The sequence below is a fragment of the Athene cunicularia genome, assembly GCF_003259725.1.
Source record: "Athene cunicularia isolate RWA chromosome 3 unlocalized genomic scaffold, athCun1 chr3_part1, whole genome shotgun sequence".
Lineage (NCBI taxonomy): Eukaryota > Metazoa > Chordata > Aves > Strigiformes > Strigidae > Athene > Athene cunicularia.
The window spans coordinates 82,124,062-82,150,907 of NW_020799097.1; the positions used below are offsets into that span (position 1 = coordinate 82,124,062).

Consider the following 26,846-nt stretch of genomic DNA (forward strand, 5'->3'; position numbering starts at 1 on the left):
GTGTAAAATCGGGAAGGTGCCAGGTAGCACTGGTTTTGAGTTTCATGAAAAAGCAGGGACATCTCAAACAGCCAGATGCCCATGTAATGTTATTTTTGGACACCACTTCAGTACTGACTTGGAGGGAAGTGTGACATTTACTGAGTCACCTCCACCACTTCCTGCAACACCTGGAGCTTACTTCAAGGGCTCTCATTTAGATACTGAGAACTTGCTCAGTGTTCAGGCTGAAAATAACACCTTTTACTTTCATTTTTTTTTCTGCAAAGCTCTGCTGAAAGCACAATCTGTGATGCAACTGCCTCCGGTGCAGCTCCAGTCCTCATGTGCAGTTCACACAGCACAATGAAAGAGCAACTTAAAAGTTGTCAGTCATCTCCTGCTACTCCCAGGAAGTAATCATCAACACGTAGTTGCTTTCTCCTTGGATCCAGTAACCAGCGATAAGACTTTCTTTTTCCAAGTCGCCCTAACCATGCTGCATCCTGAACACTGATGGAGCTTCTCGCTGTTTCCTCTGATTGCACCAGTAAGCTGTGGCCTCCTCAGCCTCAAACATGTGCCACAGTGACTGCAGCGTGAACCGAAATAATTTTGAAGGACGGCTCTGAATCTCTGCCGTTGTGAAAAGTCATTCAGTGTTCCCATATCCCCTACATGCTCCTGCCAGAGCCCTTCGGGGGTCAGGATGCACAGCCCCAAAGTGCAAGCAACTTCAGAGAAAGAGGAGTTGAAAAGAAAAGCTAAATCTAGTTAAAAAAAAAAACAAACACCAAACACAAACAAATATTTCTTTAGTTTCATATTTAATTTATTTTTACACATTTCTTCTGTTTTTAAATATTCCCCTTGCTGGGGATGTAAAACTGATGAATTCATAGTGTATAAAACCATTTAGGCTTTAACCCCCCCCTGTTTTGATATATAGCCTATTAACAAGGAAAGGACAGATTTTCCAACTTGGTATTACAGAATTTACACAACATTTCACATCCAATCAAAAAACATTTATGGTGTTTCTTTCAAAAGCCAAAGCTGGATAAAGAACATTCTGGCCTTACGAAGACAAAACCTTTCATTAAAAGCCATTATGGTGGCAAAGGATCAGCCACTTAAACCCAAGCATCTTTGTTGGCAGCGCATCCATTAAAACAACTGCTCATACAGGATATGACATGTGAATGTTTAGTTTGTGCAAAAGAAAGAAAAAAAGCAAAAAAAGGGTCAAATACTAACTTTTGGTGAGCAGCCGAGAGCTTTTCATACTGTGTAGAAATGTCAAAGGTGAAAGAGGAACTGGGTTGTTTGCTGTTAGAAATGTCTCCTCCTGCATCATGCTGGCCTGTGAGAGCTGTACATGCAGAAGGACCATGCAAGTCCTAGGAAAGGATGAAAAACATTCCTTTCTTATGAAATACACCGTTTTTTTCAGGTGCCATTCCACTTCAGAGTCAGAGGGGAGTAAAAGTGCAAAGCTGTCTGCAAAGAGCTGCGAAACCATGTTGCTTAGCCTGTGGATTTCGATGACAAGACCCCCGAGACCCACTGAACAGTGGCTCTGCAGCACAGCAGTGCGACAGGAGAACAGTGCTTGCCAAGCAAAGAGCAAATCTGCTGGTGCAGAGACTGTGTCAATACTCTAGTTGCTCTGGTGCTTTGGGCAAACTCTAAATTTAAGGGGAGAGTTCATTTGTTTTCAATCTCTCATTGGTTTCTCTAGTCTGGGATATTGACCAAAAAGGCACTGAAAAATGTAATGTGGACAACAAACTGTCTATTAAAAAAAATACTGCTGCATTAAGCCTCCAGGGCCTCGGAGGTTTCACACAGGTATACGACTGGACATTCAGCTCTGAAAAATGAGGCTGGGCAGAGTAAAACAAAATTATCTTCTTTCCAGCTGGATGTATTTTACAGCCTGTCAGTCTGCCACGTTAAATGAAAGAAGGGAAAGACCACATGTGACGTGTACCCAAGCTGAGATTTTCTGATCAACCTTTTTTTTCTCTTTCTACTGGTAAACCTGGGGATTTTGTTCCGCCAGCCTTTGAAAACACAGTGCAGGCTGAGGCTGGTTATGAAGCAAAACAAGGAGAGGGCTGTTGTGGCCAACTGTGCTTCCTTTCTTGTGGGACTTGTCAGAAGAGGCATGCTGTATTTTTACTGGAAGGGGAGATTAATCATCTGGGAGATGAAAACACGAGAGAAGAGAAATAGGGTCTATTGAGACGCTTCCAGCTGCATGTCCATCCTGCCCCTTGCCCAGCATCTGTCTGGCCTTTCAGGCAGGCTTGGCACCCAGAGGTCTCCAGGGCTCTGAAACATGTGAAGCTACAGGGGAATGGCTGGGTGCCAGAGACAGGCACCTTCCATGCCACTGCCAAGGCAGCAAGATACTGCGCACTGCCACGTTCTTCATAAAATTACAAAAACTGGTAATTTATAGTAAATCCTTCCCAATTAAAGACCATAAAGCTCTGCAGTTAATCAAGCTGATTAAACGAATCAAATTTGTTAAGAACAGTTTTATCAAAACATTTACATTTCTGCTGAGCAGAGATTCATGTGACTTTGAACTGCAAAGTACACAGGTTGCCATGAGAGGACTAAAAAGAGGATTGGGAACATTAACCATGTGAAAAATCAAGCCTCCCTTGCCTCTCCCAGCATTCATTTAAACAAAGGAGCTCCCCAGCCCATTAATTTCATCACCCTGTTGGGTATCTTCTGCTTCATGGAAAGAGAGGCATCGCTTACCCACAGGTAGGAGGTTTTCCTGACACATGGGTCCAAAGGCGGGGACTTCACCTCCCACCTTACGAAACATCTCCAGGCCAAAGGTCCTTGGAGAGCAGCACCCCTCACCCAACCCATGGTGTACCTCCATGGCATGTGTCCAGGTAAAACGATGGCCTCTTCTCTCAGGTCTGAGAGTGCCTACAGAACAAACATGTCTGTAAGAGTACACAACACAAACATTTCCATAGCTGTCTGGAAGATTAAAGTAAATCAGCAGGAGATTTTTTCCTTTTATGTAAGTCTGCTCAGCTTCAGTCCCTGCAGAGATAGGTCCAATAAACGCCTTAGATGCCTAACTTCTTAATTTAGACACTCAAACCTCCTCTTCAGCTGTTGCCCAACCGTGGAGAGGCATATTGCTGAGAGGCACTTAAAGTTCCTCCAGCATCCTACGTCCTTCAGAAGAGAGCTGAGCCGGTTGGTGGCGAGGTCCTAATTACCTGTGCCACATTAGGACCCACCAGCAACGTGTCCTCCCAGAGCCTCATTTGATGGGGCTGAGCTGGGAGCAGATAGACTTGTAATGGCTGGCTACAGGCTGAGTTGGCACTGAAGGTTTTCTCTGAGCTTATGGAGAGAGATGCACCCTCTCTCATCACTCCACACCTCTTTTAGGATAAATAACCTGTGGAGGTGGCTCACTGTAGAGCAAGTCATGATGGAGGGACTTCACACTGAACACGTCACTTCTGGACAGCTCAAATACGATCATGTCCACAAATATTTCCATCAGCATAAACAGCGATTGGATAGCAGACCATGGCCGGGAACAGGGTGTCTAACCAGACGGCAGCAGGCATGCCTGCTTGCCAAAATGGCAGTTGTCACAGCTAGTTAGCCCACAGGCATGCAGAAGGCAGGTTAGTGTGGGCTTCAGATCCTTCTCAAATATGTAGCCCACCTGATGGATGGGTTTTATTTGCTGCTGCCACAAGCACTACTATCCATGGCACCTAGTTTGAAGGTAGTACTGTGTGTGTCAGATCAGCACTGCAGCCACAATAATGTCCTATTCATTGAGGATTTAAACAGTGAGAGTGCACAAGCCCAGCTAAAAAGGCGGTGGGAATATGCCTTCCCCGTTCTCTTGAAGAGCATGTTCCAGGAGATCTGCAGATTCAGCATTTCGCAGCAAGTTCTGCTAAGGCAAAGACAAACTTGGCATCAGCGCTTCATCTTCTGTGCCATATGCTTTATTTGTCTGGGAGTTGTTTTTCCTGCAGGGGAGGGTGGATTGGCAGGTATGGAAAGAAATTCATTAAAATTACTTTGGTTGGTTCTTTGTGCTGGCCACCATCTCCATCTTGATTTTTATTTCTCATGCCCAGAACAATCCTGAAACAAAGACATCCTCTCCTGGAGCACAACAAATACTCATGACAGGAGTGTCTGAAAGGCCATGCTCCTTGGATGAGCCTGCAAAAGTTACAAGTCATGGCTGAGGTATTTCTAAAGAGAGTAGTAGAAACCAAAAGGCTGATAATAAAAGTAACACATGTTATGAAACTAAATATACTGACATACCATGCGACAACCTGGGTATTGGTAAAGGTACTTTATCTCCTATGTGCAAACAACTTGCCTGGTTTTGCAACAACAGGTTTCTTGGAGGATGCTTGTACTGCGCTACCTATTCCATTTTGCACTGCTTGACAAATAAATGGCAGGCTTTTTAATGGAAAGACAGACATTTGATTATTTTAGGTTCAGGGATTCTGGCCAATTCCTTCCCAAAAGTGGCTGGGGTTGAATAGCCAAAGAAAATTTATGCACTTAAACTTAATGGGGCTTAAACACTGCAAGTAACAACATAGAAATGGACAGAAGCCTGAGGGGTAGCAGAAATCTCCAAGACAAGGACTTTTCTGCTCTGAGAAAACGCCAGCAGCTCCTGATAGAGGCCATTATGAATGCATTTACATGTTCTGCTCTTTAAATGTATATATTATTTTCAGTTTAAAAGAAGTCTGCATTCATTCTCAGAGTCCTGTGATCTTTCTGTACCAAATGGTTGCCAGGTCTCTCCATAGGCAGTAGCTAGTTTTTATTTACCCATACAAAACAAAGCTTTGAAGGGTTCAGACCTCAAAAGGAGAAAAATTAACCCGGCAGCCACAGGCAAACAGGGTGGGACATTGTGCTCCCACAGCTTTGGAGAAGCTTCCAGTTCACTGCCAGTTTAACATAATGATACTGGGGAACTACCCGGACAAAGCTCTTTGCCTCTCTCCTTTCTCTGATTGTGAGGTTAGGTCTAAAACCTATCCTATTTCCACCTCTAATGCCTGCAGGAAAGAAATTAGTCAAAAAGGTTTCTTAAGAAAAATTAAATCTGCATAGACATCGAGTAAATGTTCTTCAGGTAGCGCATGTTTCACAGTCTGGGCTTAGGTGTCATTTACAGAGTAGGTTGAAATTGGCTCCTTTCATGTCCTAATGCACTCTGAATATAAAAATGAAGCGTCACCTGCACATACAAAATGCATATATCATTCAAAAGCTTTTACCTGTCCAAACAATAAGCTCTTAAAACCTCTGCCCAAGTTTTGGCAGAATGCATTAGTGCCCAGAATAACCAAGGGCTCTGGCCCATCCTTCTCTAGAAGAGCCTTGCTCACCATTTTAACGCCCCTTCCTCTCCATGTAACAGAACTGCCCCTGCCAGCCCGCTCAGTCCCCAGGGGTGCACACTGCAGCTGTGGAGGGGAAAGGAATTGTTCCCCAGGCCGGAGAATTATGAACCTTTAAAGCATTTCTTTTTTTTTTTTTTTTGAAAGGATCATTTTGGATTTAGTAATGAGGAAGAGAAGAGTGCACAAGCTTCTGTTTCTTGGTATGACTTCAAGCTCACAAAAAAGTGTTTCTGAGATGGGGGAGTGGGAAGGAAAACAGCATCTAACAGCTCCTGCCTGGGACATGGGCAATGCAAGGAAACATATTTGGAAAAATAATCTGTAGCAGCCACTGAAAAGGGTCTAACATAGGAATGAGTGAGTAGCAAACTACATGCTGATTTATAAAATAAGAGGGCCTGATTTTGACCTACAGAGAGGTGAAGAGCATCGTATAATAAAGCAGAATGAAGATGGCTTCTCTGCAGCATGCTGCTGGGACTGAGCTGTTCTCGAAACAAAGAAAGCAACTGCAGGCACTCATGTGTCAAAGAGATGTTGGCATATTGGAAAGAATTCAGTAATGAACAACAATCAAATAACTAAAGGGAAGATTAAATAACTAAATAGTACAGTTTAGGTAAATAAATCCCTATGAGGGAGATAAAATCATTTGAAGGTGTCAACATCAAGGAGAGAGTGCTGTTACACAGCTCTAGATGAAGCGTAACAAGAAAGGAAAATACCTGTTCCTGCAGAAAAGGAAAATGCAGACTGGCAGTAAGAGCTGCCAGCCCCCTGCCACTAACTTTCACAGTCCTCTCAACCCCCTACCAAAACCTTCATCAGAGTAGAGGTTGTAAGGTGAGCCCGGAGGAGTCCCCAGGACCGATCACAGCCATGGTGACAAAACCTGCCCACAAAGCAAACTGCCACACACGCCATGTGTGCCACACACCAGCAGGGTTGGAGCCAGTGTCCCTGTTCCCCTAGAGCCTGCAAATGCCATATTACAAACACAGATCAGTGTTAGCCTGTAGTGGTCGGCTAACCGAACACGTAGCAGTAGCATTTCACACGTACATGTATGTCTTTTCTGGTGGGGCCCATCCACAGAGCCTATATTTCTCATTTCCCCCTGTGAGCACTGTCTGGACTTAAAAGTTACTTAACACTTTATACTAATGACTGCTTTCCACTATGCACAGCTTTGCTAAAGCTCAGTTGCTTGAGCTCAAATACACCGTGCTGGATGTCTGCCTCAGGCAGACTCTTTTGATAATTTTTAGCTAAAATAATTCAACTGTCTCCTAGAATAAGATTAGCAAGGTATATGTTAGCTGGCTCTGTTCAAATCGAGAGATTAAGCTCCTCCGTCTTCAGGGGCTGGCACCAATACTCAGACAGGGAAAAGAGACGTAACTTCGCAAGGGTCCTAAGTTTTCCCACCTGTAGTCAAGTTCCAAGTTCTACAAAACATCACTCTGCAAATGCCCGATGTGGACTCATTTGAGTTTGGCAGAATTTATCTGAGGACTCCATCTGGTTTGGTCTTATTGCAGGCCAGGGACACAGACACTGGCTGTTGTCACCATCACCAAGGGCTGGAGTCTGCCATGGCATGAAGGCGGAGTGGGGATCCTCTCATCCTGCAGAGCTGCAACAAGGCAGGATGAGGACGCTTCCCACACAGCCACCACTCACCTGCCAAGAATGGTCCACCCTGGGCTTTAAAAGAGGTAGAGTTGTTGGGGGGGAAAAAAAAAAAATTACATATGCATTTGATCCTGCAGCTAGAAGCAACACTATTATGATGTCTGTGAAGACTGGAGCCGCACTCAGATGGCAAAGGCAGTGTTAAATCAAGCATTCCTAACTGCCAAGTGCTTGACCCTACAAAATTCCCATACTTTCAAACTATGTTGGGTTTGTGTCATTTCCTTGATTTGCAGATGGCAAACTGAAACAAAAATGCAGGAATCCCATCATGCAGCACCACAACAGCCACAGCATGACTCACCAGCAGGACTGGCTCTTATTCTCAGATGTTAATTCCATCGTGCTTGAAAAGCAGAATAACTGGGAATACTGATAGCCCTTCAGCCTCTGCTGAGGGAGCAAGCAGGAATGAGTCACAGCCTGTGCCAATGGCTTCCCCAAATATTTGCTGACAACAGACAACTACTGTGCAGCAGAAACCCCTGGGCCTGCTGTATCCCAGGTTCTGCAGGAGGTAGGATCTGGTGGGGAGAAATACTCACAAACCTTACTCCTCCTGCACCTCCCAGCCTGTCTTCTGCCTTGGTCCTGCTCCCACATCCTGCTCCACATCTGACATCAGTCCTCCTTTCTCGGCAGGGGGTCCTCAGCCTAGCTGCACTAGGGCTCCCTCCCTCCCTCCCTTGGCCAGGTCCTAGCCCTAGTCAACATCAGCCTTCCCACGTGTTCACCCAAGTATCAGCGAAGGAGCACATCTGACAGCATCTCCAGGCTCTGGTCTCCAGTACTGCAGCAACCCTGTCAGCACGGAAAAACAATTTCAAAGAGCTGCTGCTCTGCACCTGCAGCAGGAGGCTGCAATGTGCCTGCCACACTCTCATCTGTGATTTTAGCTGACAGACTTGAACAAGTCTCCACTGAGCAAGTGCCTTCAGAGAATTCAGCTTCTAACTCTTAAGAAGTTTCTGTTGAGTGTCTGAGATCTGAGGCTTTTTTTTTCTAAGGTTTCTTAGTTCAACTTTTTTTTTCTCCCATGAAGAACAACCAAAGGCGCATTCCTGATACCTGCCAAGGACAGAAAGTGCTAGAGTTTCTCAACAGATCACTTTAAGAACATGTTTGAATATGAAAAAAAATTTTTTTTTCATCTCTTGAAAGCGAGCAAAACCATTTTTTGCTGAAGTTTCCCAGATGCATTCAGCCTGAGACAGATACCTAGCACAGAAGAAAACAGCTAAGTGGTAAACGGTTCAAGTTTTCAGGGGTTTACAGGCAGCTAAACATTTGGTCTTGTAAGAAATGTTGGATAGACTTAAAACCAGAAGCACCGAAGTCATCAATTACATGTAATTTAAACTGCGCTTCTGCTGAGCCAAGAGTGGAGATGAACAGAAAATGTACGAATTTGACGGCAAATTCCCCAAATTTGTGACTGCTTTTGTTCTTTCTAAGAAGATCATACGGAAGGCACTGGTTATCTTTGGAGGTGCCTGTGCTTAACACAAGCTGCTTAGGCAGAGACTGAGATCTAGATAAGCTCAGCAGGTGGCTCTCCCCAGGACCTCCACTGGCTCCTCACAAGCCCACTCTGGGACCCATCTCTCCCTTTTCCCCAGCGCTTGGGGACCTCCAGGCAAGGCTACTCGTTCTGGGGAACACGAGGGGGATGCAGGTGCCAAGCAGACATGTCGCCTTGCCTGGAGCTTGGTTGGGAGCTAGACACAGAGTGCCGCTGAGCTGGGCTGGGGAGCAAGCACCCCGTCTTCTCAGATTTACTGTGTATTTGTGAGTTATTTAGAGCCTGGAGTAATGGGCACCTTAGAAAATCCTCAGAGAAGAGTGCTGCCAAACAGAGGGAAAGCCGTGGGTTGTTATTTTGGATCAGGCCAGGAAGGCTGCATCACTTTGCAATGATGCTACGGCATGACTAACCAAGCCGAGCCTCACCCCATCTCCCAGTCTGTCACTCTGCTGAGCATTTCCACCCTCACTGGCTCTCTCTATCATGCCATCACCCTAAAAATAGATCCTACACACAGGATCGATGTCTGTGCTTGCCCTGCATTCTCTGCCACCGCTCAGGCAGCACCTGCCAAGCCAGTGCGACAGCCCTCCCTGAACAGGGCCATCTTGCCAACACCCCCCGGCACCATTCAGGCCATTCTTGCTCAGGAAGCATCTGTGTGGCACATGCGATCCTCTGCTGTCTCATTTTCAAAGCACAGCCTCTTCCTTGTTTCTGCAGACATGAGCAGGAGGCAGGTAGCTGGTCTGTGGGCAGATGAGCTCAGTCCATTCTTCCTTCCTTCCTTCCTCTCAACTCCTGCCTTTTTCCAAGGATGCCCCCAGCACACTTGTACCTGCAGTGGAGCCACAGCACCTGCTGAAACACCCCTCTCCCTGCTCCAGGGGTGGCTTTGCCTATTACCGACAAGCAGGCGCCTGTGTTTCATGTGCTGCTCATCAAACCCCTCTTTCATAGCCACACCATGATGCCTGGCCCTTGTGAATAAGAACCCACTTATTAATTTTTGCTGACAGCAACAGAAAGGAGGGGGGAAGGCAGGGGGAAGACAGAAGAGTGTTTTCATTTCTGTGCTTTTGATTTTGCCTGGGCAATAGAGAAAAGCTGCCCCTACTCAGAGAAGATGGTGCAGCCACTGCCAGGGCAGTGAGGGGGTGGGCAAGCAGGCCCGCGAGCCCAGCAGTGCAGCACGAGGTGCTGTGCCATCACTCTGTGCAGGGAACCCACGCACAAGTTTTCACATAAATACTTAAAACCCAAGCCTCCTCACTCTTCTCCGCTCTCTGAGCCCTCCCCGTGTTTCCTCTATAATTCCATTTTCAGCTCTCACTTCTTTCCACCCTCTTTTTACAGATATTTTCATTCCTTTGGTGGGGAGCATCCCTATGCTGAGACGATGAGTTTATAAGGGAGAAGGCTACAGCAAACACACGACGAAGCCCAGCCAGCAGCCCCCAGCCCCCTTCCTCCCCTCCTCAAAGTTCACACGGTTTTTAGTATGCAAGCTTCCTGTCGCCTGCCCAGCCAGCTCACTATTCACAGGCAAACTGCACTCCTCCACTTGGCTCACGAAGAAGAATAAGTATAAAAAGCCCTGAAAGTCTTGCTGCTGAGCCAGCAGGAAACTCAAACTGCTCTGGGCATGGGAACCAAGAGAACCGCTGTGGCCAGCACAACAGGTATTGTTTGGGAGGAAATCCCAGCAGCAGACACAACTGCCTACGCACATACACACACACACACACACACAGAGAGACATAAATATATGTATATATACATGTATATGCTTAGTGAGGGTTTGGAAAAGGGGAAGGTTGGGGAAGTGTACAAGGAGGGAACAATAGATTAGCAGCTATATCCAAGAAAGAACAAGAGACAGCTCACCTAAGCTAAACAGCTGTTTCATTAGCCAAATAACTGACCTGTTTGCCACACATTCAAACCATGTGGGACCTCAGGGTAAAGCAATGTCTCTAGGTTTGGTCTCTTGACCTTGGTCTCTTGACAGGTCTTTCTATGTGCCTGTTTTTGTTTGCATCAGGAGTGAGTTTACGAGGCAAATCTCCTGTTTGTCTCACTGTGTTTCAATTTACGTCAGGGAGCAACTTTTTAAACTGGATTCCCTTTGAGTGAAAGGAAACCAGGAGATGGACTCCAGGAGCACAACTGCTCTCAAACCCCTAATGAGTGTCTGGTCCCTGGGAAACAAAACAGAGGCAGTCTTTATCGTTAATCCCCTGATATATCAAGTCCTCAGCACCAACCAGCCACCTCTACAGATCTGCCTCCGCTGCACCATGCCAACTGTGAACACAGGCACAGTCTATCTGCACATATGGTAAATTTAAGTGCAAAAGGGAGAATGAAGAAGGAAAAGCTTGAATTACGTAACTTCTTTATTCACCAAAAAAAAAAAAAAAAAAAAATTACAAACCCCACATTCACAAGGAGTCATAACATTTGAATTTGACTAGACAATGGTTATCTAGAAGTATTTGAATCATATGTCTTACAGTCTTTCTTGATAGAGATGCTATAAAGAAATAAACCTGAGAGCAACAGGTCATTCCATCCCACTCAGCATCCCTTGCAACCACTTCAAGGAGCAGCAGCTGTGAAAACCCCAGGTGAAAGAATGTGTGACCCCAAATCTCATGACCATAAGGAGATGGCTAGAAGAGCAGCACACATGCCTTGGAAAGTGAGAAAGCAAGCAGAATGAAAGGGCCAAACTTCAAGTCAACATGAAGACATGCAAGTGACAGATCATCCTTATGGGATTGATCTTTGTTCCCCAAATACTCCAGACTGAGCAGCATCATGAGCACAACCAGCCAAATTCCCAACATTTATGCACAGCCACACTTCTGAACTGCCTTAAAGCTTTCTGCATTACTATTTTACTTGCTACACAGAGAGGGGTCAGCTGTGAAAGTCAGATCTGGACTGTGCTCCAATGTCCTCATATGGCTCCTTCTGGGGAAGAAGAGGGGAGTCGAGCTGGGGTTGTGTCCTGGCCCCACTCTAGTTGTAAGACCAGATGGAGGAGCATCTGTGCAACTGAGGTAATTCCTTTCATTTGGTTAGATGATTTTAGGGTAGGAAACCTCAACGCACAGGCTTGTTTTGGATAAACGCTAAAAAGCAGTTTGGGAACCTGGCCAAAACACGCTGATTCTCCAGAGTCTGTAACACCACTAGAAAATGCGGGTAAGTGCTTACCTCTGCTATTAGCAGCTTTCCTGTAATAGGTTTTCCCTGTGCTATATGGGAGCTCTGGGATACTCAGGACTTCTGCAGTGCTTCTACCTCTGAAAGTCCACTGCAGGGTCAGGAGCCTGCTGAGGGAGGGAGGATCTGAGCCCTCACCTCTTGGGCTCCCAAAAGAAAAGCTCTCTGAAAATGAATGTATCTTAACACTGCTAACTCCCTTAATGGCCCTGGCATGTGGGCACCCAGCAGCAATGAAGGCCTGGTGAGCTGTCAAGAGCTGAGCAGCAGGAAAGGCAACTGGTTTGGGCTCAGATAACCTGGGATGTTCAAAGCAGCCACGTGAAGTCAAGAATGAAAAATATGACCAGTCCTTCATGGCAGAAGGGGCAGAGTCATGCACAGGAGATTTTAGTCGGGAGTGCGAAGCTCAGAACTTCCAACCAGCAGTCCTCCCTGCTAAGGCCACCTGGAAGAAAACAAACCAGTGCCCCAGGGAGAAGCAGCCCCTCAGCATCCCCCACGGCTGCCTGGTTTCCAGATTGCAGAGTGGTGACATGAAGCAGAGGCACTCGCTCCTCTCCTCACCCATCTCCACTCTAAGAGCACTCTGAGGAAAGGGAATTAAATTGCGGCATCACATTCCTCTGCAGCAGACGGGCTCCATCATGGACTGCTCCTGCCCCGAAGTGTTGCATGCAGACTGCACCGCAGGCACAGCTGTCTGGCTTCCCCTTGCCCTTTCACATGTGTAAGTGCAGCACTGGTCACAGGAGCAAACGAGCAGCCCAGAGCCTCCCAGGTCTCTGCAGGATGAGCAGAGAACAGCTCATGCCACCAGAAGTGCAATGGTCACTGCATTATCTATGTCCTCCCACATGAAGCGCAGGGACTGAGGGACCTGTGCTGGGGCTGGAAAGAAGACTGAACTCCCGAGGGCTCAGGAGCAGAGGGAAAGGGGAGAAATCCCCTCCCCAGCAGGCTGCATGAGCTCTCACACGCAGCCTTGGCACTGCGCCTTCATGTTGACCAGGAAAATTGGCCGCCGTTGCGTAGAACCCCATTCAGTCTCCCAGCTCCATTCAGTGCATTGCTGGTGGGTGGACCCCATTAACAGACACCGTGAGCACTGCACAGCCAGTTCCTCACATTCACTACCCACCGGATGGGATATCCGTCAGTGGCTTCAGGGAGAAAGGCCCTGCGTGTTTGCCGGTGTTTGTTACAGGAGCCCAAAGAGAAGAACAAAACTGTGAAGCAAGACAATACTTCTAATTTGAAGGGGAACATTTCTTCCTCCATTAATTATTTCCCATGCTATTCCTGGCGGTGACCTTCACCGGGAAGGAAAAAAACTTCAGATTTGTTTTTATATCTTTATATCCAACTTCCTATACTAAAGCCTCTGGCTAGAATGAGTCACATTTATATCAGCCATCACATTATATTATGCTGTATCAGTGCTGCTACCTGTCTTGTCTTCCTCACCATTAGAGTTTGTTAGCATTAAACCAGGCAATTTGCAGCTATATTTAAAGATTACTTGCCTCAGTGGCGGTACCCATAATACCCTTGTTTTATCTTTGGAAGTAATACCACGAGGATTACATTTGAGACTGCTGGCAATCTGCCCTGGATTGAAGGGAAATTATCCTGGTTCTCTGCAGAAAAGTGTTTCCCTGGTGCAGAGCATGCATCTCTTCTCCAACCACTTACTGTGAAATTCCGTATGTGCACCACTGCCCTTTTACACACCTACTCACCCCTTTAGAGATTGCTAACGTTCTTTCTGCTCCCTCCATGTAACAGAGCTGCATGCTGAAATCACAGCCCTGAGAGGCAGAGTGTGTTACCTCTTTGGGTGAGGGAATGGCCCTCGTGGTTCCTTGTCAGCCATCAGCCCAGCTTTCCCTGCCCAACAATTTAAAGAGTTGAGAAGAAACTCCACCAGGGAAGTCTCAGAGACTCATGCCCCTCTTGAGAGGACTTCCCACAGAAGGCAGTGGGCTGGACCCTGGACTCTCGTTTCATTCATGCTTGCTTTCTTCCTCTGCTTTATAAACACAGTGCTCGCAAAGCATCATCTTTCGCATGAAAGGGGCACTTGCAAGCAGGTTAACCTCCGGACATTTGGGTTTCTTTTTAAATGTGCATTTGGATTGAGGCAATGGCCTAAGTCTCTTCCCAGAATTGAAGCTTAACCATGCCAGGAGCTGTGTGAGTGTCCAGGAAGAGCCCTAGCCCTCAGGTGCTTTCAGCCTAAAAGTGAAGCAGTCAAAAGGTTGAAAGAAAACCAGTATATTAGAGGTTATAACATAATAATGTACCTGAAAAAGTTTGATCTTCATCCTACAGAACCTCGAGGAATCCTAGTCAAAATGTAGGCATCCCAGAGACTGAACATTTTTGTCTCCCACACAAACACTGTTGCTATGGGTCCTCTGTTGCTGAAAGATCCCTGACCTGCAGTATGAGGATGAAACAAGTGCTGGCTGTTGGCCATGTAGAGGACCTGTTCCACCTCTGAGCCATGGCTCATGGCATGCCAGCTGGGCCAGTGCAGAACATACAAACCTCTTTTTTAAAGTAAAACAGTATCACGTACCTTGGTATGAAGGCAACTAATTTAAGGCAAATTAAGTCAGCAAGCGTGACAAACAGCAGGAGGTAAGGAAGACTTAAGAGTACATCATAAAATTACATTTATTTCACTGACATCCCCAGAAGAGGTCATACTCTGGAAAGGGCTAAATGTTTTCAACAGCCATTGTTCTTTCTAGTGCAGGTCTACTTGATTTTCCATGACATGAGAACTAATCACTGGGCTTGAGGCTGTATCACAAGATTTTAATTTAAAAACAAGCCCAAGAGAGCCACTTTCAATATATATATATATATATGTCTCTAAATAAATAAAGAAATGAATAAGACACATGAAAATAAATAAGGTTTTTCTTTAAATTTACTGCTGCTTCCATTACACCATCAGAAGACACGGAATATTTTCAGGGGCTTATTCTCATTCTGAAATAATAGGTATGCATTAACATCCCTTGCAAAACCATCTCTTGACATTTGTAAGCTTTGTTGATAGAGGAAAGGAGGCACACAGGCCCTCCCAAGCAAGCTCTTATTCACAGGTACAAACCTTTTTTCAGTGATGAATGAATCCTTTCAGAAATGCTAATATCAGCACTTATACAAGATGGCCAACGTAAATAGTAACTGCTCATCCACTGTCCTGTTTGGATCCTTTGCCAGTTTACAGATCTTCAGTGTTGAAATAGGCAGTGTTTGGTTGGAAAAGAATGAAAATGTATTTCTGAACCAAAATCTACTGATGGGAATAGATGACATTACAACACCAAGAAAGGGCTTCCCTGTGAACCCAACCAGTGTGAGAGAGGAGAGACAGTAAGAAGGTAGGAATTTTGATACTTGGATCATATCTCACTGCTTGCATTTCCCCAGCAGATTTAGTACTACCTCTGAAGGCAGCAGCCAAAAATATGCTTTGATGTGTCTTTCATCTGAAGCTATCTATATTGATAAATTATGTTTGTGTGGTTGAAGCAATGAACCAGAGATAGGGCTTTTGTTTCCACATCTACCACAGGCTCTTGGTGTGTCCTTGGAGAAGCAGTGGGCGTTCGTGTGCCTCACCTGGGCCTCTCTCAGCCAAGCAGAGGAGAGACCACTTTCCCACACAGCCAGCACGGAAGAAAGCTCTGTGCATCATGAGATGGACAGGTCCCACCATAATCAGTCCTCCTCAAACCAATGAAAACAAATTGACGCTGGTCAGATTCAAGCTGCCCTAAAATTAATCATATGATTCGTTAGGAAACAAATTCTTCAGTTCAGAAAGTACCAGCAACAATCTTCTCTTCTAGGCTTACTGTTTCCACAGCAGAGCCAAATAAAGAACTATTTGAAAGGTTGTGATTCATTTCAGTGCAAAGAAACCGGCTTTGCTTTGATTGCAGGGGAATGTGACTTAAATTAGGCCAGCTGACTTTGTCCTGAAGAGGACTACAGTTTCTCACATGATCCTTAGCAGAGCCCAACTGTGGCCGGTGACCTCTCTGGCTAAAGCCACAGGACACTGAACTCTGCCCTAGAACATTTGCCCTGATAAAGAGAAAATAGACTGGATGGAAGTGGAGTTACCAGAAGAAACAGTTGAGGGCAGTAATAGGATTCCAGAAAAAAAGCATTTCCTCAGATCACAGGGGATGATCATCTCTCATTACTTGCACTCTTCTCCCCCAGGTAACTAAGCACTGCTGGATTAAGTTAGGGGAGATCGGGGGGGATGGAGGAGCAAAGAAGCAATCTTTTTTTGGTAAGGGAACATGTACAGTAAATAACAGCTGCAAAGGCTCCCTCGTGCATTGAAGACATTATAATTCGGGGGTTTTCTTCGCAAAATCAGGCTTTAATGGGAAGCAAGTTTTCACCCTTTCTAAAGGAGTACTCTACCATAAGCTTGTTAAGCTTGGAAAGTGCTTTGGGAGCCCCTGGGATGAAAGGCGCTCTAGGAATGAAATATGATATTTACGATTATTGCTTGAAAGGAACAGAGAGGAACACTAATGTAAAATATGAATGGCTGCTGGTGCTGAAAAATGTATCATTGACTTGGTGCCAAAGAAGATAGTCCCAGCTCTCAAACCTTCATGACAAGGATTTAGGAGGTGCAAGAAGTGGAAGAGACTCCTGCAAATAACAGCAAAAGCCAACCTGATATGCAGGGCAAATAGGTGTCTTGCGGGCATTTCTTTTCTTCCTCTTAAGTGCAGGTCATATGATCTCACTCACTCCAGCTCTGCCAGCCAAAACAGATGCCCATTAACCACCACCATAAGTACTGCTGGTTTGCACTCCCCTTGAAGGAGGAACCTAAAGGTCCCTTAGGACAGGAAGGTAGAAAAATATCCTTGGTAAGTGGTCAAGTGTTATGGATTGGCCTGAGTAGATTCATATCTCACTCAAAGGACTAAGAAGCAGAAGCACTCCAGGCTAATGTAAATTGAACTTCTCTATTTGAGAAATCTATGAGAGAAGAGAATCAGGCTAACAGGTTCTCCTCCTGCAAATACCTACCTGCATACTCTCAGCTTGCATAAATCTCTTCTGCTGATTTTACATTGGGCATCTGGCCCCTTAATGTGGCTCTACAGCTCCTAGAGAGGTTGTTTTTCCATTCAGACCTGGTATTGAGATGTGTTCACCTTAGTCTCCCACTTTTCCCTGAGAAAAGCTGTAAGAAAACCCTTTGAGAGAAAGAATTCTGCTGCTTCACTTCTTCAAAAACAAGCTCAAAAGTAACTCCAGCGCATAAGAAACCTTCACAGAAAAAACCCACAGGATCTCAAGAAGTGATTATTTTTTCTTTAAATATATCAGAGAAGAATAGAGCACACACCAGAGGCTGAACACTAATACCATACACATTTAAATTAGATATAAGGTGCAATTATTTTTTTTTAACAAGCAAGCGTGATTAACCATTGCAATGAATTAACAAAAAGGGCTTCATTCTCTAATTCTCAGGCTCCAAATGAAGATGGGATACCTTTCAGAGGCATGCTTCAAGGGGACTAGAAGAAATGGAATGGCTCTAGGCACAGGGAGTTCATCAATTAACACCCCACCCAGGGTAGCAGCCCTCTGTGTCACTTGTGGCAAGCCTTGCAGCCTCTCTGCAGGCCAGTCTCGCACTTTCTAATGTGACTATGCCCCACATCAGCCAGGAGAGTGCTGTGACCAGGCTCTCAGGGTTGCTGAAGGCTGAGCAGTGCCCTAGTCTGGCCTCTGACTCTGGAGAAGTACCATTTCACAAGATCAACACTAATAGGACTGGGCTGTACTAACGGCCCCTCCCCAGTGTGCAGCTGCTGCGCTGGCATGTTGTAAGGGGGCGAAGGTCCCCTTGCAGCAGGTGCTGCTGGTGGTACCCCAGCTGGGGCTGGGGTGTGGAGCACACTCCTGCAAGCTCCTCTTCATCAGTGCCGCTGCCTCTTCCTGGCACCGTCTAATGCTGATGGATCTGTATTAGAAATAACAGAAAGTCCTTGGCCTTTTTTTTCCTTTCTTTTTTTTTTTTTTCCCCTTCCCTTCAGCTATTTAGGCCAACTCTGGCTAATCACGCTTTCTAACTTATACTCAGTCACTGCCATGGCAACCATTTCAACGTGCAGTTCATAGACTACCTCTGAGATGTACAGCCCCTTTGAGAAACACGTACACCTTGATGCTTCAGGAGAGGCATTAAGAAAGGAGAACTATCATCTGCTACACTGACACATTTTTCAGCAGTCTTACCTCTGGCAGCACAAATCTCTTCTTTTAGCTCTGAATAGCTCAGCACTCATTCTGTCCCCTTTCCCTCCCCCCAAATAGGTTCTTTAAAAACTGACACAGATTTATGGAGATGAAAAAGAAAAGGTGTAGGAAGGGAGATGGATTTGGAAATTCCACCTCTGGCATCTGAATTCACCCTTGCAGGAATACTGTAAAGCCTGTCCTGTTACTGCTTCGAAGGAAATCCTGTTTTGTTGTGTCACTGTGAAAAAGGTGAAAGCTTTGGGGGGGTTGCTTTCTGGTTTTCTCAAAACCCAGGAGAGAGACAGCAGCTTGGGAGTAGGGTAGGTGCTGCTCCTTCCTCCTTTGCAAAATGGCTCCTGTTCAGAAGTGCAACTGCCCGCAGCAGGCAAAACCATGTCTGCGTTTGTCCAAGTGTAGAGAGCAAGATTTGAACAGTGTTGAAAAAAGATCTATCTGGAACATGTAGGTGCACTTTTCCAACAGTCACCTCTGAGGATCCTGCTCAAGATGTACTGTAACTAGGTTTGCTTTTGACTAGTCATGATGCCTACCCCTGACACCCAGCCGGCATAGGAAGGTGCTGCAGCGAGGTGCTACACAGGTGTCTGCCATGCTGGTTACAAACGGATCATTTATTCTGCTCACACTTAACACACTCTTCTCCCAGGCGCAGTAAGAGGGGAGGCTCTGACTGCCAGCACCGCAGTATAAAAAAATCCTTTTTTGTTTCTTTATGTAATTGCGGCTGCTCTGTGGAAGAACCTGATTCTTGAGTGTTTTCTTTTATGTGTTTGTGTGTGTAGGCTTCATATACATATATAGCACATGTAACATCACGCTGATCCTTATCAGGTGTAATTACACTAATCATTCCTTTCTTCCCATCTTTTTCTGTTTTTATCACTGTCCATTTTTAGCTGGCCAGTAGCCACAAACAAGACCTGCCCCCACCACTACCACCTACTTGCCATCAAGAAGAAAAATGCTTCTGCTACTGACCAAGGGAGAGAAGAAATCCAGACGCACCCACAAGCAAGCAAAGGTTGGCACATCCAAAATAACCTGGGTGGAACATTTGATTTCAGTTTAAATGTACCACTTAGCCCCTCAATGCTAGCCGTAGGAAAGCACCCTCAAACACAGTTCCTCACAGCAAAATTTTCTTTAGGAACGAAATCTGAGAGACAAGAGCCAGGAAGCCCTAAGGCAGGCAGATAAATCTGAGCCACTAGGTAAATAATATATTACAGTCACCTTTGCCCTGTTATTTAAATGCACGCACATGCAGACAGGCACACTGTTTCATAAGCCCTGCATATGCACTTCTCAATCAAGTATCATTTATATATACTATCTTCCACCGAAATCAAACCTCTGAGACTGCTGAAGTTAGGAAACATGTCGTGTGCTCAGAAAGAAACATCATGTACAATCTATCAAATCTCTGGGACTTCTTGACTGTGTATAGACTGCTTGGGGGGCCCCAGATCCTCAGCTGTCCTTTCTAATCAGCAATCTCAAGTCAAGTCAAAGGCTGGCAGGAGGAGAATATAGGACACAAATGACTGCTTTTAGTCCACGTATTTTAATGCTAATCTATTTCTCTAACTGTATTATAAGCATGGACAAAATTACAATAGGTCTATGAACTGGGAATACCATCCTTATGGCTCAACTCTTCACTGAATCAAATTTCTATAAATCCCTGCAGTGAATTTGGACTTTCACATCTACCACACCTCACTTTCCCAGTGTACCCAATTCTGGCAGTCTCACTGCTCTGTACGTAAGGATGCACTCTAACCCCCACATGAGAGAGGGCACGAAGGGATGAAGGCCAGAAATGAAACTGGAATAGTCTTCTCTTTCCTGTATCATGCATTAGGTGACTTGCCTGACACCAGCCACACTGGCAGCATCTAGAGCAGAAATCAAGCCAGTGAATCAGGGCAGGAGTAGGGGAGCTCAACCTCCAACCCTCCAGCAGTCCCAGGTATAATTCTGGTCCATGACAATCCATGCTCTCCCAAACCGTTCCCAAGCACAGTCCAGGAGTTAGCATGGGCCAGGACTGTTCCCAATAGGTAGTCTATATGTAGCCACATGGTTTTGGAGGGTTTATCAGTCACACCATGGCCAGACAGTGTTACTCAGTCACAAAGCAGAGCACAGCTCCTGCCCTTGCCTGTTTTACTAGCACAGACACAGCGACATGCCACACAGGCTTGTGCCTCAGGCTTTGGCCAGTGAGCCACCTCTGAGCCAGCTGTGCAAGTCCTCTCCTCCACTTTGTTCCTGTACAAAGTAACTTTGGCTACAGGTGGCTTAAGCCATCACATCTGACACTGAAGAAGCTGAAAGGCAAAGTGTTGATGCAGCCAGCACCAGCTCCCAGCTGGGAGCTGAACCTGCTCCCAGGAATATCTTATCCTGCTTTGATCCACAAGCCCAAACACCACCAGGTGAGCACCTGGGAGAACCTGAGTTGTAGACAGGGGGGAAAATAGTTCTGTGGTTGCCTGTTTCTCCACTGCAAGACCTTCATTTTGACCTCACATTGCAGCAAGCAGAAGAGGTGCCTCACTGGGCTGGCATCACAGCGGCAGCAGCAGCAGCCCAACCCCTGTGTCTGTGGCACAGTCATGAAATTAAGCTGGATGTCCTGAGGCCACTGATCCTCCCTTCCTTAGCCGTGTATTGCAGTGAATATAAACCAAACCTTGCAATGGCAGGAGAGCAGTGGCATTCAGTTATTTTGTTTTCATTTGATAATTTGGTTCATTTGATATTTGGTTTCTCCCACAGAGAAACCCAGCCTCTCAGGAGACTGCATTAGTAAGCACCCCACCTCAGAGGCAGCACCCCACATTCCTTCTCCACCACCTGGGCAGCACAGCATCTTCTCTCCACAGTACTGAGCTGAGGAAAGCCTTCGGTTTACAGGCAGTGCAGAAACCTGTACCATGCGCTCTTCTCATCTCCTTTGGAATCCAGTTCAGCATTGTCTTGCTTTCCAGTGAGATGTGAAAGAGGTTAGGAAGAAAGTTAAAGGATATTTCTTATATCTACTTAAGAAACATTCAGGTCCTGTTATGTTCCAAAGGAGGGCACTGGCACAGGAGAGAGATCAGGACTGTTCCAACAGGGCAATTCCTATGTTCCCAAGCAGGTCAGGAGAGATTTCAGAGAAAAACAAACATTGCAAAAACCTCTTGCAATGCAAAACTCAACAAACAATTGCAAATTGTTTAAGCAGAGAAATCGCTTGAATGGATTTTGAACCCTTTTTCTTCTTTCTAATAATGAGCATTTTCTTTTTTGCAAGCGTGCTCCTGGAATGAGAAGTCTCATAGTTTGGGGATATGTTCACACTGGGAACAATCACGTGACCTTTCAGATCACATTCCTCCTATTTATAAGAGTATTAGTCATCCACTTAGAGAGCAGAACTAACACCATGTTTGTTAAATGACTAAATGTGCGCTATGAATAACCAGCAGTGGGTACTTAAAACCACAGTTATATCCAAGAGCACACAGAGAACCCATAGCTAGCACATGCTAAGACAAAGCACAAATAATACTACTGCACGTAAAATACATATGAAAGACAGATTGAAGACAGTTCACTCACAGGAAGAAAGGGCTAAATTTACCAGATAGATTATTTTCCAGAGATAGTTCACCTAGTTATTTAGACATATAGGATAGCTGGCAAGAGTGCATGACAGCTGTAGCCTTAAATTTGAAAAAAGTCCAGGCAGAACTGTAAGATGAAGAGGATGGATCACAAGTCCGCTGGAGCTTGGCCATTACACTATGCAGAAAATATCAGGAGCATTGGACTACAAGTTTGCACCTTCGTCACTGGCAAAACACGAGGTTTAGGAGCTCTGAGTAATGCCTAACTTGCTAACTAACATGTTACTCAACTTAGCTTCAGGGAAAGCACAATACAAACCATGTGCATTATTAGCCTCAACACGTTTGTGAGTCCTAGCCAACATGAGCAAACTTTCCGTGCCTCAGATGTTACCAGTGCCTCCAGCAAACTGCCACAAGCAGTATCAGTTCCTGGGTCAGGAGAAATGGTATTTCCCAGGTGCTGAGGACTTCCCTGCTCTGAATGCAGTAATATCAGCGCTTTGGGAAGCATTTAGCAGGACAAGATAGATGTAGCCAGTGCACTCAGGCCATTTTGGTGAAAACATATTAGTGCACGTATCTGGCAAGAGAAAATCCAAAGGAGAGGAGAAGAGTGAAGGATAAAAAGGTGGGTGGAATGGGAAGCAGGAAAGTATACACAGCAGCATGAGAAACAGAAAGAGACATCAGACGATGTGTCCCTCTATAAAAGAAACACAGAAGCAGTCTGAGCTCCATGTTTCTGACAGCAGGAAAAATGGAAGTGGGAACAGCAGTGCAAAGAATTGATGGGAGTTCTGAAAAATGATGTGCAAATTACGGTCTGGAGCACAGAGAAATTAAGGACTTTGAGTTCCCACCTGCCCCTCAGTTTAATATTAAAGTCCAATGATGTGCTCCCACACTGCACAAGATGGCACTGGGGGGGGACACTGGCATGCCTGGGCACACTACGCTTTTGGCCAAACCCTCTTAGAGTGAGGATGGACATTATCAGCAGAAGGTGCTTGGCTGTAGTCACATGGCAGTGTCAGGGAGCTGCCCCTGACACCAAACCTCTCTAGCATTAGCATGACCAGAGGGAGACAAACACCACGCCAGAGGCAGCGACTGAAAGGTTCCATGAGAAGGTGGCAGCTAAAGGTGCAAATATCACTTCCTCATTGCAGCCTCCATGAATGGTCCTGCCTGTGCAATACAGAGGATGTTTTGAATGGCAGAGCACAGGCAGTGAATCATCTTATAATCACTGCTGGTGTGTCCCAGCCTCAGTGTATCATCAAGCCTTCCTTTGGGACAAGTAATCATTTGAGTCTGAATCATCACTGCACGGGTTTCTCCTAGTGCAGGCTGGCATGGTCAGTGAGCAGAGATAATTGAATGTGCTCTCACCGTTTCACCCGTGCTCCAGGAGGGCCTGCAAGGCTCGTGCTTACAGCTTTGCCGTACAGACTGAGGCAGCACAGAGGGTTCCCACAGATCATGTAGTCTGTTGGGCCCTACACAAAAGTCAGGCAGTGAATTGTTAACCATGTAAGTTATCAGTGTTTCCTTAAAAACTCCTCGCAGGTCAAAGGGTTAGTAGTTTCCCGGGCTAGAGCAATGTCAGTAGCAAGTCAAGGCCTCCAAATCACAGAATAATTGAGGCTGGAAGGGACCTCAGGAGGTCATCTGGTCAAGAGCCCTAAAAAGCCAGGTTGGAATGCCCCTTTCCTCATCCTCAGAGTCTGAGCTGCCAGCACAGAGGAAATGGAAACCCCGTGATAGCCAAAGATGGTGGGGGCCAGCTGAGATCAAACAGCTGAGGAGAGAGAATGAAGGGGAAATCCAGAAACATCAGGTAGTACCAGAGGGCCACGGGAGAGACAGAGTAAACTGAGGAAAAGACCAACAGAACCAGCAGGGGACAGAGAGAGATGGTATTGTTTACTTCCTCTGCTGCCAAGGTGGAGGCAGGAAGGGTGTTGTGGAGGCATTTCTCCTTTCTCCCAGTTTGCTGCACGTGCACCAAAGCTCATGCTGTGCAAAAGAGCCACCTTGTGACACCATGGAGGCAAAGTAAGAGCCAAGGTTGCCGCAGCTGGAAGAGGGAGCAGAGTCCTGGCTCCACCCTGCCCACAGAGTCCTTCCTTCCCAGGCCTTGAGAGGGGTGGAGGGAAGGGGGCAACCCTCATTCCTCTCTAAGCCAGATGGGGGAAGGACTCACTAGGTCTCACCCCCACCCTGTCACTAATATCAAATAATAACAGTATTTAGCACTTCCATAATTACCTTTGCACTCTGGTATCACAGACATAGCTGAATTGGAAGTCATTAAGATCATTATAATGAGCTTCAGTGGATCCTTTCAGTCGGAGGCATTATTTAGCCAGCCCTCATTTTTGTGGTTACATCTGAATAAGCACTCTGCATTGAGGTGAGGTTCACCGATTAGACACTTCGGCATAAAAGCAGTCTCCTACTTGCAAAGGCAGAATAAGTATCATTATGCATCGTGTTTCACCAGACTTCAAAATGCCAAGGAAGGTAAGTCAGGTTATAGCTGACTCCACCTTCAACTTTTAAGAGCTGCAAAACTCTTCCCATGGACTGGCATTTGGGGAAGGTCTGCCATGACCTCCTACACATGGCAGCCGTTTCTAAGCAGCTGCCATTCTGGAGGCTGTCAATGGTCAGTACAAGCAGCCACCACAAGCCCTCATGCAGACATTAGTTCAACAAGAATTCTTATTGGAGGGGGCAGAAGGCCAACAGCTCTGGGACCACCTTGTACCAGGAACAGGAGAACTGTGCTAACCTAGTGAAGGTGGTGGTGAAGACCTGGGCTGCTGGCCCGAGCTCAGGCAGAGGGGCACATGGACATACGGCTGTGCTGGACTGGGCACTGCTGGGGCCCATGAGCAGAACCGTGTTCAGAGCCATATGCAGAACAGAGACATACTGGTCCTGGGTCTATCTGTAGCCTTACTGAAGACTTCTTTCTTTGGCCTTTTAATAAGAAGGAATTAAGTGCCCCTTTGACTGTGGTTACTTCAGTTCCCTGTTCATAACTGCAAATAAAGGCACTTAATTTCTCCCATTTTTGTTTGTCCTTTATGTTTGGGTTGTGAATCTCTTGGGAAAACATCAAGGGCTTCTAGGTGTACCTGTCTTATTAATAATAAAAGTAATGTGCTGGTTTTGTCATTGAAGTAGGCGGAAATGTAGGCACACGGAACAAACACTTGCATTGCAATTTCTTATGTTTAAAAAAAGAACAAAAAGATAATAGAGTGTAATACTTTGACCAAGAGCAAAGGTAAAATCACAGCAGCTGACTCAGTGTAACAGAAAGGACTTAATAGAGTTGGCAATGTTTCAGCCTGCCTTCTCAGGAACTTGAACATGAGAATATGTTGGGAGTAGCATAATATTATATATTCAAAACACTGCCTGAATGAAAAAAAAAGAGTTACTGTTGGGCAAAAGCATTATTTTCGGCAGCAAGGAAGTTCTTCTAGCAAAGCATGAGCCCTAATTTGTGCTTATTTCTTGGTGTTCAGTTACTGTCAACATTACAAATAAATGCAATCAAGGCAGAAAAACTAACCCTGCACTGCCAGCCCCAAATACAACTAAAACGCTCCTCTCTAATGTGTTTGTCACCTAACTGTTCAATCCATCCTCCAGAAACAGGTAAAAACCCAAGAATTGGGCAAGACCCAAACAAGCTTCAGTGCAGTTTAGAAACACAGTTAATGCTTCTCTACTTCAAGACAAACTGGCTGTTACAAAAAACACTTGAGGAGCAATGACATTTACCGAGCTCTGGCTGTATTTGCAGTGGAAAAGAGTTTCCCATGCCATTTCCTTAATTAGCACAAATATGCTGACAACCTTCTCCATGCTGAAATCAAGCCATAGGCCACTAAAAAGTTGATCTATCTACGCATCCAAATCTACCACATGCTGAGCCAACATGTTTCAATGCCGTAATCAGTACCCAGATTATAACATGGCTTTGTCATGCATCCAGTTGCTGAAACAGACTTTGATGTCCCAATACGAAACCTATTTGTCCTGCAGTCAGCAAACAGGAAAAGTGCCAATATATACATTTGATGTTTTGCAAGTGCTGGGATTGTATGCTGGCATTTATTGGATCATTTTGACCACTACATGAATTTATAAATGTGACCCAGTTGAATTATAGAAATAACATGATCTGAAGACCAGATTCTAAGCCTGTTTAATCTGAAATAAACAGGAAACAACTCATATGGCATCCAGTAATTTACTCTGGTTTCACCGATCAAGGCCACAGTTATCTCTTCATGCAGTTCGATCTGAGTTTAGTCCTTGTCAATGGGACATGTTATAATACGATCATGCAGCAGTTGAACAGAAGACAGCCTGCCAATACAGTAAATATTGTAGTGCCAGCCCTAGGGAAAAGTTTAGCAACCTTATGACAGGTAGGGTTTAAGCATGTGAACCCAAGCCTTGTTCCTCAGACAATTTTTGCTTTGTTGGTAATGCAGCTGGCGGGGCTAACTCTAAAAGCAATTTATGCCTGGCCAGCTCATAGCTAATTCTGAGTGAAAGCTGTGACAGCTAAGCTGTTTCCTCCCAGCCAAGGCAGCCAATTTTCTGTGACTGGTTCAGTAAGGTTGCTGCCTGCTGTGCAGACAGGACACTGCAATGTGCTGGTGTGACTGGTCTGACCCCTCCTCCGATGTTTCAGTTGTCCCTTCAGTAGCGCATCCCACGGTATGCTGCACCATGGGCTGCTGCTCTTGGTAGGTGTCTTCCAGGAATTCACCTCCATCGTTACTGGTCTGTGGCGTCACTGCCCGCATTTTCCCAGAATCATTTGGCACCGACATGGCCGGACAGCATGGCAGGGAGCCCTGCCAGCATAGCTGCTGCTTGGAAAATCTGCCCTGTGAATGTAAGCTGAGCATCTCAGTAGCTACCCACTGTAACTGTTTTAGCTGGATACAAGGTCATAGTTGTGAGAGTAAAAAG

General features: G+C 45.7%; 1 long non-coding RNA gene across 2 annotated transcripts in view; it reads right to left on the bottom strand.

Moving 5' to 3' along the window:
* Window positions 1–822: 822 nt before the first annotated feature.
* The window catches only part of LOC113478239, a 36,704-nt gene continuing 10,680 nt past the window's right edge, over window positions 823–26,846 (bottom strand). Inside the window, exons 1-3 of one of the 2 annotated variants that reach the window (XR_003398022.1) lie at window positions 16,972–18,193; window positions 14,193–14,328; window positions 823–4,016 (exon numbers count right to left, since the gene is read on the bottom strand). This is a non-coding gene — a long non-coding RNA (uncharacterized LOC113478239). Of the gene's footprint in view, window positions 4,017–14,192; window positions 14,329–16,971; window positions 18,194–26,846 lie in introns of those variants that run through there. The other variant, XR_003398023.1, reaches the window with a different exon arrangement.